The sequence below is a fragment of the Dama dama genome, chromosome 21 (genome assembly GCF_033118175.1).
Source record: "Dama dama isolate Ldn47 chromosome 21, ASM3311817v1, whole genome shotgun sequence".
NCBI lineage: Eukaryota > Metazoa > Chordata > Mammalia > Artiodactyla > Cervidae > Dama > Dama dama.
Window position 1 is genome coordinate 77,679,473 of NC_083701.1, and position 16,311 is coordinate 77,695,783.

Sequence of the window (16,311 nt, forward strand, 5' to 3'; positions counted from 1 at the left end):
AGAGTCACTTCTTAAAAAATAGAGTAAGCAGAATGGTGAGTGTCTTCCATTTCCTACAGAAACGGCCACGTCTGTTAAACACAAGGAGTTTGCTGTCTCCGCAGCAAACCCGGCTGTCTCCGCACCAGGAGGCAAGCGCGCTGCGGCGCCGGAAGTCTCGCGTTCTGGCACATTCTCCTGAGACAGCTCCGAGCCTGAGTCAGGGCCCCTTCCCTTTCTTCACTGTTCCGCTACTGCACCCATCTCGGCACGAATCTTAACTCTGCCACAACAAGCCCACCATGCGTTTTTATGCCTCTGTTCTCTTCCTTCATTATATTGCTTTTTGCTGATTTATTTGTCGCCCTCTGGTAAAAAGAATCACAATTTACTTTTAAAAATACGTACACGGATAAAACTATACACACATACGCACAAGTTCAAAACCAAAGCCAAACATATATCCAACCATCTGTGATAAAGTAAGGTTGTACCCATGTTAACATGTAATAGAATGGTCTCAATATTCAAATACAACACAGCAAATAATGTCCAATAGAAACATGCTGGAGTGATTTTACTAAATGCCATGTACACGCTTTCCTTTTTACCAGATCAATCCAGTGTGGGACACATGTGAAATACATGCTGATCTGACCCACTATTGATCTTATTTCTTTTGTTTTTAATGAAAACCGTGGTTGAAAACCCTAATTTATACAAACAAGTCATTGTGAATAGTATTAAGGGAAGCACATTCTAGATAACAAGAAAATTCTTCAAGTTAATTGAAATTAATAGAAAAATTAAATTCTGTGATCATCTTCCAGTGTAAATGAAGAACTATGCTGTAATATGTCATTTATGCATTTAGACACTAAGTTTAACTCAATTATTTGTTCAGGACTTTGAAAATCAAGTACATCTTTTATTTAAATGTTTCTCTTAATCTTTCAGATATCTCCTTTGGAAGTAACAATTAAAAATTTTGGATAGAAAAGTGAAATGTAATACTGTATCTAATTCTACTTTTTTCAAATTGTCATTAAAAGTTACAATGCTGAGAAAAAAATAGCTCTGGCCATTACCTGTAAATCTCACTGTAACAAGAATTTTTTCATAATATCTCAAATATATCTGATTTGTTGAACTATGTCATCTAATTTCAAATTTAATTGACTAAGGCTGCCAAAAATATTTTTGAAATATGCCAAACTCTCTTATCTAAATATTGTCTTTAGCTTACTGGTATGACAAACACATTGATACTGGTAGTTTCTGATATTTTTAAATAACTCCACAGTATTTTCTAGTTATACTTACTGCTTCACAAACTTCTGATTCCTTTATAGTTTTTCCACTTTATATTAATCAATAGTACATTTTCCTAACTCTATAGATATACCTCATTCAGTTGCAGGTGGATTAAATTTAAACACAATAAACCTTTATAAAATCATCTTGCCTAAAATTTTGTAACCTGCAAAACTGGTGCTATCATCAATTTGTAGCATAACATCTCCATCAGCTATTATTCATTAATAACTATTACTTCTAAACATTCTGCAACTGTGCATATTTGAGAGGACAGTGGGTTATTAGTAAACAATGTAGTTTTAAGTTGTAAGTTGTTTTATCACCAAAATCCCAAGTAGCTCACCCGTATCTACTGAAAGAAGACTTTTTAGCATCTTAATGAGACGTTTTTCCTAATGACGCCCAATCACAAGCACATTTGTCTCTACTGAGGATTTCTCAGACGAGGTCAGGGGGGCAGAGCAGGATACAGGACTCGCCTTGTCCCCTGAACACATCAGAACCACACGTCGCCGTGGAAGGATTCTCACTGGAAACTAACTGGACGCTGGCAGGCCGGCTGCCGCAGGACACGAGCTCTAAGGAGGAGTCCCAGGGCATTGGGTAGGAAGGGAAGGGACGATGGGGGTGGGCCCTGCGCGCCTGGGAGGGGGCCCGGGGAGGAGAGGGACCCTCAGGGAGCACCCCCTGGGGAGTGAGCTCTGAGAGCCACACGGTGGGGACCCCGGCTTGGGGTCCAGCCCGGGGACAGATCAGCGCGGCTGGCTAGGGGGCCTGTCGGAAGCCTGGTCTCTGCTACCGAGGGATGTGCACACATGTGTGTGTGTGTGTGTGTGTGTGTGTGTGTGTGTGTGTGTGTGAAATCATGTCTGATTCTTTGCGACCCCATGGACTGTGGCCCACCAGGCTCCTCTGTCCATGGGATGCTCCAGGCAAGAACACTGCAGTGGGTCACCATGCCCTCCTCCAGCGGGTCTCCCCGACCCAGGGATCGATCCCGGGCCTCCCGCACTGCAGGAGGGTTCTTTACCGTCTGAGCCACCGGGGACGCCTGGGAGAGGGCCGCGCTCACACTTCAGGCACGAGGCCCTCAGACCCGGCCCTCGGCTTCTGCTCCAGCAGCTCGGGCCTAACGCTGGCTGAGCCAGGAGGAGCCCGCACCCGGCTCGGCCTGAGCGTCTTCATCTCCAGCCCGGCCCCACCGACGTGACGGCCGCCTGCACAGGCTGCGGGAAGGGGGACCTGCGCTCACACCTGCCCCAGCCCTCCCGCCACAGCCCCGGCACACGGACTGCAGAAACGCTCCCGACACCCACATCCTTCAGGCCCGCGATGATATTAACTGCTCCGCCTGCTTCCCTAAGAGACGGAAAGCAGATAAGGAAACAAAGAGCTTTGTTTCAACTGAAAGAGGAAGAAGACATCTCTGAAAAAAACAACTAGTGAAAAAGAAACACTTCACCAAAAAGCTCAAAGCATCAGTAATAGAATGCTAACTGACTTAGGAAAAAGAACAGATGAGCGCAGGGACAATGTTAGCAAGGAAGTAGAAACACAGAAAAGAAGCAGTCAGACTAAAGAACACTGTAACTGAAATAAAAAACACACCAGAAGGAATTAACAGAAAGCTAGGTGATACAGAAAAACACGTTAAGTGATCACGGAGAAGACAGACTAATGGAAATCACCCAATTAGAACAGTAAAATAATAACAAACCATTTTTTAAATGAGAATGGTTTAAGGAATCTCTAGGACAATGTCAAGCATACCAACATTCACATTATCTGGGTCCCAGGAGAAAAGAAAGGGGTCAAAAATGTATTTTATGAAATTATGGCTTGAAACTTTACAAACCTGAGGAAGGAAACAGATCTCCAAGTCAGGAAGAACAGAGGGTCCCCAACAACAACCACACCAAGACATACCATAATTAAGATGGCAAAAGTTAAAGAGAATCTAAAGGCAACAAGAGAAAACCAAGAGTCATATAAAAAGGAACGCCCATAAGACTATCAGGTGATTTTTCTGCATAAAATTTGCAGGTCAAAAGGGAGCGGCATGACATTTAAAGCCCTGAAAGGGAAGACCTGCAACCTAGGATACTTTACACAATGAGATCATCATTTAGAATTGAGGAGAGGTAAGGAAGTCCTCAGACAAGCAGAAACTAAGAGTTCATCAATACCACACCTACCCAGAAAGAAATGTTAGAGTCTTCTTAAGTAGAAAAGATTATATCAAGAAGTAAGAAACTATTGGAAAAGAAAATTCCCACTAGTAAAAGTAAACATATAATAAAGGCTGAGGATCAACCACTTAAATAAGCTAGTATGAAGATTAAAAGACAGAAAAATTGTAAAATCCACTATAACTACAATAATCAGGAAAAGGATAAACATAAAGATGCAGAATAGACATCAAAAACACAAAATGTGGGGGGAGGGTATTATTTAGATCTTTTAGATTGTGTTTGAACTTAAATGATTACCTGTTTAAAACAAGCAGATGTAATTATAGGTCAACATATACAACCCCAAGGTAACCACAAATCAAAAATAATAGATACACAAAAACAAGAGAGAAAGCCTATATGTACAAGCTATGTATCATAAAGACACATGTTGCACTCAACATGTCAGCAAATATGGAAGACCCAGCAGTGGCCACAGGACTGGAAAAGGTCAACCTTCATTCCAGTTCCCAGAAGGCTAGTACTAAACAACTTCAAACTATCAGACAATTGCACTCATCCCCCACCGTCACAAGGTCATGCTTAAAATCTTGCATGCTAGGCTTCAGCATTACACCAATCAAGAACTTCCAGGCATCCAAGCTGGGTTTAGAAAAGGCAGAGGAACCAGAGATTAAATTGCCAACAGTCACTGGATCACAGAGAAAGTTAGGGAATTCCAGAAAAGCATCTATCTCTGCTTCATTGACTACGTTAAAGCATTTGACTATGTGGATCACAATAAACTGTGGAAAGCTCTTAAAGAGATGGAACTACCAGACCATCTTACCTGTCTTCTGAGAAACCTGTATGCAGATCAAGAAGAAACAATTGGAACCCTGTGTGGAACAACTGATTGGTTCAGGATTGATAAAGAAGTACGACAGGGCTGTCTGCTGTCACCTGTTTGTTTAACCTATACGCTGAGCACATTATGAGAAATGCCGGGCTGGATGAGTTACAAGCTAGAATCAAGATAGGCGGGAGAAACATCAACAACCTCAGATATGTGGATGATACCACTCTAATGGCAGAAAGTGAAGAGGAACTAAAGAGCCTCTTGATAAGGGTGAAGGAGGAGAGAGAAAAATATGTCTTAAAACTAAATATTAAAAAAACTAAGATCATGGCTTTCCTGGTGGCTCAAACGGTAAAGAATTTGCCTAGAAGGCAGGAGACATGGGTTTGATCCCTGGGTTGGGAACATCCCCTGGAGAAGGGAATGGCAACCCACTTCAGTATTCTTGCCTGGAGAATTCCATGGACAGAGGATCCTGGTGGGCTACAGTCCATGGGGTTGGAAAGAGTCAGACACGACTGCCTGGCTAATCACAAGATCATGGCATCCAGTCCCATTACTTCATAGCAAATAGAAGGTAAAAAGGTAGAAGCAGTGACAGATTTCCTCTTCTTGGGCTCTAAAATCACTGCAGGTGGTGACTGCAGCCATGAAATCAGAAGATGATTGCTGCTTGGCAGGAAAGCTATGACAAACCAGACATTGTGTTGAAAAGCAAAGACATTACTCTACTGACAAAGGTCCGTATAGTCAAGGCCATGGTCTTCCCAGTGGGCACACACAGTTGTGGGAGCTGGACTGTAGAAGACTACTGAGAGTCCCTCGGGCTGCAAGGAGATCCAAGCAGTCAGTCTTAGAGGAAATAAATCCTGAATACTCATTGAAAGGTCAGATGCTGAAACTGAGGCTCCAGGCTTTTGGTCACCTGATGTGAACAGCTGACTCATTGGAAAAGTCCCTGATGCTGGGAAGGATTGAGGGCGGGAAGAGAAGAGGGGGTCAGAGGATGAGATGGCTGGATGGCATCACTGATGCAATGGACTTGAACTTGGGCAAACTTCGGGAGATGTTGAGGGACAGGGAGGCCTGGTGTCCTGCAGTCCCTGGGGTTGCAGATAGTCGGACAGGACTGGGCGACTGAACAACAACATGTATAATGACCTGTCACTAATAGGTTTGCATTTTCATTTAATTTTATACTTTGATAAAATCACATTTGAAATAACATTCATTTTCAAGTCTTGCCCTTAAGTTGTCTCTTGGGGCTATAGCTTACAGGAAATCAAAGTTTACTGACCAGAACTACAGTGGCATTGGGCTGTATCAGCTTAGCCAATCTAAATCAGCATTTCCTAGAATCTTCTTGTATGGCTCCAACTGAGACTGACCACAATAGAAATTTGCATAATATTAATATTTGAAAATGAAAGTGAGAAAACAACACTTTCCTCCCCTTCTCTCCCCTTTCTTCCTTTTTTCTCTTCCTTCCTTCTCATCTTGAAGGTCATTATAAGGGTGTCAGGCAATACAGCAGCTCAGGCACCTCACTGCTGATCTGTTGCAAGCTCATCTTACTGGTAGGAGGTAACAGCCAGGCCCATGGCATCTCCTACAGCTTCCCGGCTTCTAGGGGATTTCCTCCTTACACTTTTCCACAAGCTGGGAAAGTCCATGTGTAGTTCTATGACAAAGGATGCCAGCTTCTATTGCAGGTCACCCACACCATCTCACTGAGCTGGAGATGATGAAAGACTAGATTCTAGCATGGCCTTGCTCCTATTTCATGTCCTATTCTCCTCCCCAACAGCCAGCCTGACTGGCCCACAGCAACATCAGATCTAACACCAGACTCAAGAATCCTTGGTTAGACATATCCATTAGGTCTCATAATTATAAGAGCTACGTGAAAGAAAGTGAAAGTGAAGTCTCTGAGTTGTGTCCGACTCTTTGCGACCCCATGGACTGTAAACTACCAGGCTTCTCCATCCACAGTATTTTCCAAGCAAGAGTACTGGAGTGGGTTACCATTTCCTTCCCCAGGGGATCTTCCCAACCCAGGGATGGAACCCAGGTGTCCTACATTGTAGTCAGATGCTTCACTGCTTTACCCTCTGAGCCACCAGGGAAGTCACAAGATCTAGATCATAGGATCCAAAGCCTATAATAAATCCTTTATTCTACATCACTCATGCTAGTTGTTCCTCCCTGACCAAACCTTGACAACAGTCAACATTTTCTCAACGCTGACCGTTTCTGTTTCCCTCCCCAACAGCTGAGGGCTTCCCTGATGGCTCAAACGGTAACGGATCAGCCTGTAATGCAAGAGACCTGTGTTTGGTTCCTGAGTCAGGAAGAGCTCCTGCAGAAGGGAAAGACTACCCACTCCAATATTCTTGCCTGGAGAATCCCATGGACTGAGGAGCCTGGTGGGCTACAGTCCATGGGGTCCCAAGGAGTTGGACACGACTGAGCCACTAACACACATACACCCCCCATAGCTGAAGCATGAGCATGCCTCTGTATTTTTACTTCATTATCTTCATTCTAATAATGAAGACTACTTATCTAAAGGTAATTGTGTTATTTCAACTAAAGTGTTATTATTTATCCCAAACTCTAAAAAGTCATATTCCATAATGTTCTTTCAATAAAACTCACACAAGCATTGAAACTCAGTCTCAATCCTTTGCCAACTGTGAGTCAGTTTATTCTTTACTTTGTTCCACAATTAAATGTAAATCTTGTTAATATAAAATTAATTCATACAATATTGGCACCTCAGTCCAGTGATGGTCGGTATAGCATTGTGATTATAAATATAGATTGCAAAGTCAAACACCAAGTGTTGAACCCAGCTTCTCTTCACGTTTGCTGTGTATCCTGGACATGTTACTTATCTCTCTTGTCCTTCATCTCTTCATCTATAAAATGGGACTAAGAAGAGTCCCTATGATTATAGACTTGCTGTAAAGATTTAAAAATTAATGTAGCGAAAGTTTTTAGAACCATCCCTGGTATAATGTAAAGAAAGACCTTATTGGCATTAATTAGCTATTATTATTAAATATATGCCACAAATTCAGATAAGACACTAATGAGCAAAAGAACAAAGCTCTTTCTAGCTAGTAGGCTGCATTTATAACTCCTTTCCACTAATATTCTGTCTCATAACAACTCACAAGTGGCTATAGCATAAATTCTGAAGTGTCCTGTTCTTGCTAACAATGCCTATAATGCACTCTAATATTTTCTATTATTTTCTATTTGATTTTATTAACATGCTGGCCACATAACTCTTCCTCTAGGGAATTTTTTTTTTTTTTTGGTCTCAGCTTCTTGACTTAGACCTGGAAGCCTGAAACAATTATGATGGGAATGCTGGGCAGGGTTACAATGAATTGCTTAAATTAATCAGTTCCTGCCCCTGGAGCTGTGATAAATTCCCCAAAGTGCATCCTGCTACATGATGGGGGAGGAGTGGGAAGGATGTTGAGAGGACCTCACCAATATCCACTATCATACATATATTATCACATCTCTATGAGTATATATTTTGGGAAATTCTATTTTTCTGAGCTTTGGTCCTTAACATTAACTCCTGTCATATGGGTTATGACGTATTTTAATACAATCTCCTAAGACTGCCAGCTCCCATGCCAAATGCTGCTCATAATCTACTAAGTTGATTTCATGACCTACTAAGTTATAATTTACAGCTTACAAAACCCTGTGCTACCTTCAATAGCAGAGCTGTCAATCCATGCCTTCTCTTTCCAAAAAAAAGAGCAAAAATAAAGAACAATGCAGAGGCCGGGATCTCCTTCCAGCAAACTCATTTGTCCCTTCCTGGCCATCACCCACTGCAGGGCTTCCATCAGTGCCTAGTTTTTAGTTTTATCTTTCCCTAGTTCCCTAACCTCACCGTGTAGCATTTAAGAACATGAATACTGGAGTCAGAGACTTGAATTAGAGCCTCAGTTTTGCCCTATTAGTTCTCTGACCTTGAACAACACTATTTACCTCTTTGAGCATCAGTTTTCCCTACATCAAAAATAGGATACTGTAATCAACACATTCATAATATTAAAGTGAGGACCAAATGAGATAAGACATGAATACCCGGAACATATAAAGTACTTAATATAAATTAGCTGTGAATGTTGCTCTAAAAGCTAACTCACATAATAAGCTAATTGCTCATTTTTATAAAAGACTACTTAAAAGTAATTAGCCTCCAATTAAAATAAATAAGTAAATTTAAAATAAAAAGAATGGGCCAAAATAAATAAATAAATAAAAGACTACTTAATATTTCCATTTCCAGGACACTAGATGTCAAAAACTTAAGCAAAGAACTTCTAATTATAGAATGTCAAAGATCAGTCAGCTTACAAAGAGAAACTGTTTATGGCCAAAAAGTACTTCTCATGTCCTCAAGTCACATTTGTTGTTAAGTCGCTCAGTCGTGTCCGACTATTTGCGACCCGGTGGACTGCGGCACACCAGGCTTCCCTGTCCCTCACCATGTCCCGGAGTTTGCTCAGACTCACGTCCACTGAGTCGGTGATGCCACAGTTAGGTGTCAATGTCCAGTCGGTAATGCCACTGGGCACCGCTGACACGTCACAACACAGACAGCTATACACTTGACTCTACTGTTGCTAAAAAGAAGGGGGAGAAAAGAAGAAAACAGATTTTTTTTTTTTTTCTTAAAAAGCACTAACAATATTTCTCTTTGTCTCTGAGTTAGCCTGGAAATATTTCAGAATTAGACCCATGGAAGTAAATTATTTGACTTTCTTCTTCTAAGACTAGTATTTTAAAAAAGCAAATCTTAAGAAATGATTACACATTGAGTTCTTTTGGAAAACAAGTAAGTCAAGACGTGAATTAGCTGAATGAAAACTGTTTTTAGAATCATTAACAATCTGCATGACACCTCCCAACCCTCCCTCAATGAATCTTCTAATTTGCCACACACTATTTTATACTTTTGTTGAAATCTATTTATGTATTCACATTACCTATTCACAGCCAGGAGATCAGAGCTCTAAGACAGAAATCACATTAAATGCAGCAGACAAAATGTGAAAAGGCTGTAAAATTACCCATCCGTAGTTAGGGAACTGTTATTAACCCTATGGCAACAGGCCAATCTAGAGAAGTTGTTTAAAACTGTCATTCAGAGTGTTAGCACTCCACTGTGATCCCGTATTTTTCACATCCATTACGTCTGATTTACAAGTTTTCACTTTGGTAATGCGTAACATTTGCCCATTGGTAGTGTTGCTTTTTGCAGTTAGTTCTAACTAAATAGAAGTTATATATTGTATTTTGACAACAAATGCATGAGGTAGATTTATGTTCGTGTGCTCAGTGTTACACAGTTCTGAACATTCAGCTTCCCAAGAACGGACCTCAGTGGCTTCAGCTGCTACCCATAAGCTTCGTTTGGTACTAAACAGACACTCTTTAGGCTAGAGGACATGAGTGAAGGGCTAAAAGAGGGAAAGCTGAATAACTCTACAGACAAATAAAAAGAGCCAGGATTTGATCCTTTGGGTTTTTCCTCTCTTGCACTACTTTGATATAGGAGTATCATATGAGTGAACTGAATTCCAGTACGATAATCAGCTATGAATTCACTTTTAATTCTTTCAATATACTGTAGTGATACTTCATTCTTTAGATTTATGCTTCATTACACTGAATTGAAATGGCTAAAGAAGACCTAACTTATGCCTGGAATAAAATGGGAGCATGAAAAGAATAAAAATCTAACTTTGTATGTCTGACTAATTATAGAACTTCTTTGTATAATTGATTATATTTTGAGATGAGCTTTTACTGTCTCCAGTGTTCTTGCCTGGAGAATCCTATGGACAGAGGAGCCTCGTGGGCTGCTGTCCATAGGGTCGCACAGAGTCAGACACAACTGAAGTGACTTAGCACGCATTTACTGTCTTATGCTAAAAAAAAAAAAAAAAAAAAAAAACCATCCCATTACATTCTGATCACTGCTTCTTCTAATATACTTAGTAAAAAAACTATTCAGTTTTTCTTAAAGGATTAAAATTAAGCTAAACTGAACAAAAAGAAGCAGAATGCAAAGATGTAGGAGGGCAATCACTACTAAATAATTTGTATCTTCAACAATAACAACTCCTAAAAATGCTTTCATAATTTACCATGTTTCCACAATAACCTGATAAGAGTGCAATACAATTTTACAAAGCTCAAAACCAAAGGAAATTAAACAATTTATTATTTATAATATATGCATACATGCTCATTCGCTTCAGTCATGTCCAACTCTGTGCAACCCCATGGACTGTAGCCCCCCAGGTTCCTCTGTCCATGGGATTCTCCAGGCAAGAGCACAGGAGTGGGTTACTGGTCCCTGCTCCAGAGGATCTTCCCGACCCAGGGATCGAACCTGGGTCTCCTGCATTTTCTGAATCACAGGCAGATTCTTTACCACTGAGCCACCGGGAGGGAAAGCAAATGAAAGATACATATTCATTTATATCCAAATAGAAAGTAGAAACAGAAATTTGAATAGTGATTACCATGGTAGGCAGAGATGCATGATAAAGGAAGAAAACTTGAAAGACGAAAGCTATTGCTGGTGTTCCAGAACGAGGCTTGGTAAGCTTAGACCCACAGGCTAGTCCCATTGTAACCTGTTGGCAACAGAAAGATTTCTTGGTAGACAGCCATGTTATTTGTTTACATACTGCCAAGTGAATGTCTTCACACTACACCAGCAGAGTTGTTGTTCAGTCTTCAGTCATGTCCAACTCTTTTCGACTCCATGGACTGCAGCGCACCAGGCTTCTCTGTCCTTCACTATCTCCTGGAGTTTACTCAAACTCATGTCCATTGAGTCAATGATGCCATCCAACCATCTCATCCTCTGTCGCCCCCTTCTCCTCCTGCCTTCAATCTTTCCCAGCATCTGGGTCTTTTAGAATGAGTCAGCCCTTCGCATCAGGTGGCCAAAGGATTGGAGCTTCAACCTCAGCATCAGTCCTTCCAATGAATATTCAGGACTGATTTCCTTTTAGGATTGATTTGTCTGATCTCCTTGCAGTCCAAGGGACTCTCAAGAGTCTTCTCCAACACCACCGTTCAAAAGTATCAATTCCTCAGCACTCAGCCTTCTTTACAGTCCAACCCTCACATCAATACATGACTACTGGAAAATCATAGCTCTGACAACACAGACCTTTGTCAGCAAAGTGATGTCTCTGCTAAAATGCTGGCAAGATTTGTCATAGTTTTTCTTCCAAGGAGCAAGCATCTTTTAATTTCATAGTTGCAGTCACTGTCCACTGTGAATTTGGAGCCCAAGAAAATAAAGTCTGTCACTATTTCCATTTTCTTGCCCATCTATTTGCCATGAAGTGATGGGACCGGATGCCATGATCTTCGCTTTTGAATGCTGAGTTTGAAGTCAGCTTTTTCACTCTCCTCTTTCTCCCTCATCAAGAGGCTCTTTAGTTCCTCTTCACTTTTTGCCATATGAGTGGTATCATCTTCATATCTGAGGCTTTAATGTTTCTCCTGGCAGTCTTAATTCCAGATTGTGATTAATCCAGCCCAGCACTTTGCATAACGTACTCTGCATATAAATTCAATAAGCCAGGTGACAATATACAACCTTGTCACACTCTTTTCCCAATTTTGAATCAGTTCATTGTTCCATGTCCGGTCCTAACTGTTGCTTCTTGACCACATACAGATTTCTCAGGAGACAGGTAAGGTGTTCTGATATTCCCACCTCTTTAAGAATTTTCCAGTTTTTTGTGATGCACACAGTCAAAGGCTTTAGCATAGCCAGTGAAGCAAAGAGATGTTTTTTCTGGTATTCCCTTGCTTTCTCCATGATCCAAAGAATGTTGGCAATTTGATCTCTGGTTCCTCTGCCTTTTCTAAGTGCAACTTGTGTATATGGAAGGTCTCAGTTCACATACTGCTAAAGCCTAGCTTGAAGGATTTTGAGCATTACCTTGCTAGCACGTGAAATGAGTATAATTGTGTGGTAGTCTGAACATTCTTTAGCATTGCTGTTCTTTGGGATTGGAATGAAAACTGGCTTTTTCTAGTCCTGTGGCAACAACTGAGTTTCCAAATTTGCTCACATATCATATTGACTATAGCAGTTAAACAGCATTATCTTCTAAATTCCAGTTAACTTTTTGATCAAATACAAATTAAAGTACAGTGTTTCTTTTTAATGCTTAATTGTCCTTATACACCACTTCATTAGAGCAAGTTTATATATAGACCAGTGATTCTCAACTAGGGTCAATTTTGACACCTCTCCACCCCTGACATGGAACATTTGGCAATATCTGGGGACTTTCCACTTGGCTGTTACCACCAAGTTACCTAGTAAGTAGGGGTCAAGGGTGATATGGAACAGCCTAGAATATACAAGGTAGCCCAGATCAAGAAAGCCCCAAATGTCAATTGGGCCAAGGTTGAAACACCCTGATAGAGACTGTTGGATTGAATCAGATGACAACTAGAGTCAAGATTCTTATGGTGAGGTCAAAGTCAACACACGTGACGCCTCTTACAAAATTCCTTCTGGATTTGGTGCACAGGATTGCATACCCAGAGGCTTCCCAGATGGCACAGTGGTAAAGAATCCACCTGTCAATGCGGGAGATACAAGAGACGTCAGGAAGATCCCCTGGAGTAGGAAATGACAACCCACTCCAGGATCCTTGCCTGGAAAACTCCAGGGAGAGAGGAGCCTGGTGGACGACAATCCCTGGGGCTGCGAGGAGTCGGACAGACCGCGCTACCAAGCCTGGGCACACAGCCAGACACACACACACCCTACACACGTTCATACAAGTCATCTACACAGTGAAAAGACTCGCGGCTCTCTCCATAATTCAGACTTCTTGGGTATGTATTTTTCTCAAATCAAAAGCATTGTTCAGTCTGAATTACCCATACATACAGATCGCCCAAGTTCTTTAGTGTATTCTCCACACAAGGAGACAGCACATGGACATAATATTTTAACTTATACCATGGCTGACACTTCATCGTCTCATATAGATAACTGACCATCTTTCAACAATACGGATTGCCAAAGCACACTTTTGCGAGTGTCTTATTTGTTATGTAGCTTTGAGTAGAGTGTGTGGCATCCATACATGCCTTGATCCACATCCAAATGACATTGGCGAGCAGCCTTTCTAAAGGATGTCTGGAAAATGACTTGTCATGAACTTCAACAGTCTGGCTGTCACCACCAGGAGGAAAAAAATGATTTCAGCAAATGGTTCAGATGTATCCCAAAGAGGCAGTGAACATTTTCACTGAAATAAAAAATCTGTTTTATAATTAGTATTCCATATGTAACTGTTTCCTTTTTAATTTTATTGCATTAATGGGCATTTCTAATCTTCACAAGAAGATATATGACAGCTTTGTTGTTCATTAAGTGTCTCATTAGTAGCCTCTGACAAAGTAGGATTCTAAACAACCAAAATTAGTAAATGTTAATAGCCAATTCTGAATCTTCTAAAATGCATGCTGATGTTCATAATCACAGCTAGCATGCCTATCATTATTTACTTATAGATGTTGTTAATAAAGACCTAGTAGAAACACTTATTAAGGAAATTGAAATAGTTTCTCTGCAAATGAATTAATCAATGTCTTATTCTGTGTGGTCTATTTTAAATTGCAAAATTATTCGGGTTTACAATGTGCCTTAATACGTAAAGTTCACCAAGTGAAATACAAGACATTCTCAGAATTAATCTTAATTAATTGCTCTACCCACAACTAACCTAGATAAAATTATAAAGCAGATAGTATATATATCAGTGTGCTTTCTATCCAATATATTTAGAGGTGCAAGAGCCTCTTTTCATCGTTTTATTTTATTTTTAACTAACTTCATCCCTATCGGTTCAAGTTTTTCACGTTTCCAACAGTGCAGTCACTGTTGGAAACACTGTGTGGTTCAGTCTATCACACAAAAGCCACATCCACAGATCTAGCCAGAGCGAGCCTCCTCTACCTTGAGCTACCTCTGAAGCTGTTGTAAGACCACCACGCCCTTGAAAGTGTTACTGTTTAAAGGCAACTATTTGCGTAGCATGCTCTTAAGAGTCTTTTTTTTATTATTTATTTATTTGGCTTTGTGGGGTTTTAGTTGCATTATGTGAGATCTTTCCATACAACGCCTGGATTTACTTGCCCTCAGTCATGTGGGACGTTCGTTCCCCGTTCACGGATCAAATCTGTGTCCCTGCATTGCAAGGCTGATTTTCAACCACTGGACCACTAGGGAAATCCAAGCCCTTAAGATTCTAAAGGCATGTTCTCTTATGTTTGAGAATTCATCTTAACTTTACATTTTATGTAAAACAGCAAAATATTACTATTAAGTATGGTGTGGAAAGTTAAGAATATATGTTATAATTCCTAGAGCAAATACTTAAAAAGTAATGTGGAAATGCCAATGACAAAGTTAAACATGGATTTTAAAAAAATATTTGATTAATCATAAATGACAGGAAAGGGGAGCAGAGGAACAAAAACAGAAGTGGCAAAGAGAAAATAAATAACAAATTGATAGACTAAATCCAACAATAATTACATTAAATATTAATAGACTGAACACGCCAATTAACAGAATTAAAATATCAAATTCAACTTTAAAAAAGGAAATCCCAACTACATGCTGGCTATTGCATACATAAACTTTAAAGATAAAGAACATGTAGACTGAAAGCAAATAGGTGGGAAACATAATGGATTGCTAACAGTGAGCAAGAAAAGACTGAGGTAATGTTATATTAATATCAGACAAAATATATTTCAAGACAATGTGTATCCTCTCTATGACCTGAGTGATAATGAAAATGCATTATATGAAATAAGCAGGATGCAAATGCTGCTGTTGTTGCTAAGTTGCTAAGTTGTGTCCGACTGTCTGCAATCCAATGGAATGCAGCGAACTGGGCTTCCCTGTCCTTCACTCTCTCCCAGAGGCTGCTCAAACTCATGTCCGCTGAGTTGATGATGTCATCCAACCATCTCATTCTCTGTTGCTCCCTTCTCCTCCTGCCCTCAATATTTCACAGAATCAAAGTCTTTTCCAACGACTCAGTTCTTCGCATCAGGTAGCCAAAGGATTGGAGCTTCAGCTTCAGCATCAGTCCTTCCAATGAATAGTCAGGGTTGATTTCCTTTAGGATGGACTGGTTGGATCTCCTTGCAGTCCAAGGGACTCTCAAGAGTCTTCTCCAACAACACAGCTGAAAAAAATCAATTCTTCGGCACTCAGCCTTCTTTATGGTTCAACTCTCACATTCATACATGACTACTGGAAAAATCATAGCTTTGACTATACAGACCTTTGTCAGCAAAATGATGTCTCTCCTTTTCAATATGCTGTCAAGGTTTGCCACAGCTTTTCCTCCGAGGAGCAAGAGACTCTTCGATTTCTCTTTGCTTTCTATCATAGGGTCGTGTTATCTGCATATCTGAGGTTATTGATATTTCTCCCGGCAATGCTGATTCCAGCTTGTGCTTCATCCAGTCCAGCATCTCTCATGATGTACTCTGCATATAAGTTAAATAAGCAGGGTGACAATATGCAGCCTTGAGGTACTCCTTTCCCAATCTGAAACCAGTCTGTTGCTCCATGTCTGGTTCTAACTGTTGCTTCTTGACCAGCACACAGCATACAGTTTTCTCAGGAGGCAGGTAAGGTGATCTGGTATTTCCAACTCTTTAAAAATTTTCCACATGCAAATGAAATCATGCATATAAGGAAATGTTTAACTTTAATGGTTAATTTAAATCTAGTTTCTTAGACTTCTGCCAGAAGTAGCTAGAAATAGTTCAGTAAACCAAGAATAAATAGAAGAAAGAAAAAAGCAAATGTAAGAGTGGAAATCAAAGAAACAGAAAACTGGCAATTGAGAAAACTCAAAATGCCAAACA

General features: G+C 40.4%; 1 long non-coding RNA gene across 3 annotated transcripts in view; it reads right to left on the reverse strand.

Moving 5' to 3' along the window:
- LOC133042848 (uncharacterized) overlaps window positions 1–16,311 on the reverse strand; it is a 236,725-nt gene that overhangs the window by 145,802 nt on the left and 74,612 nt on the right. The gene's annotated exons all lie outside the window — the stretch shown is intronic.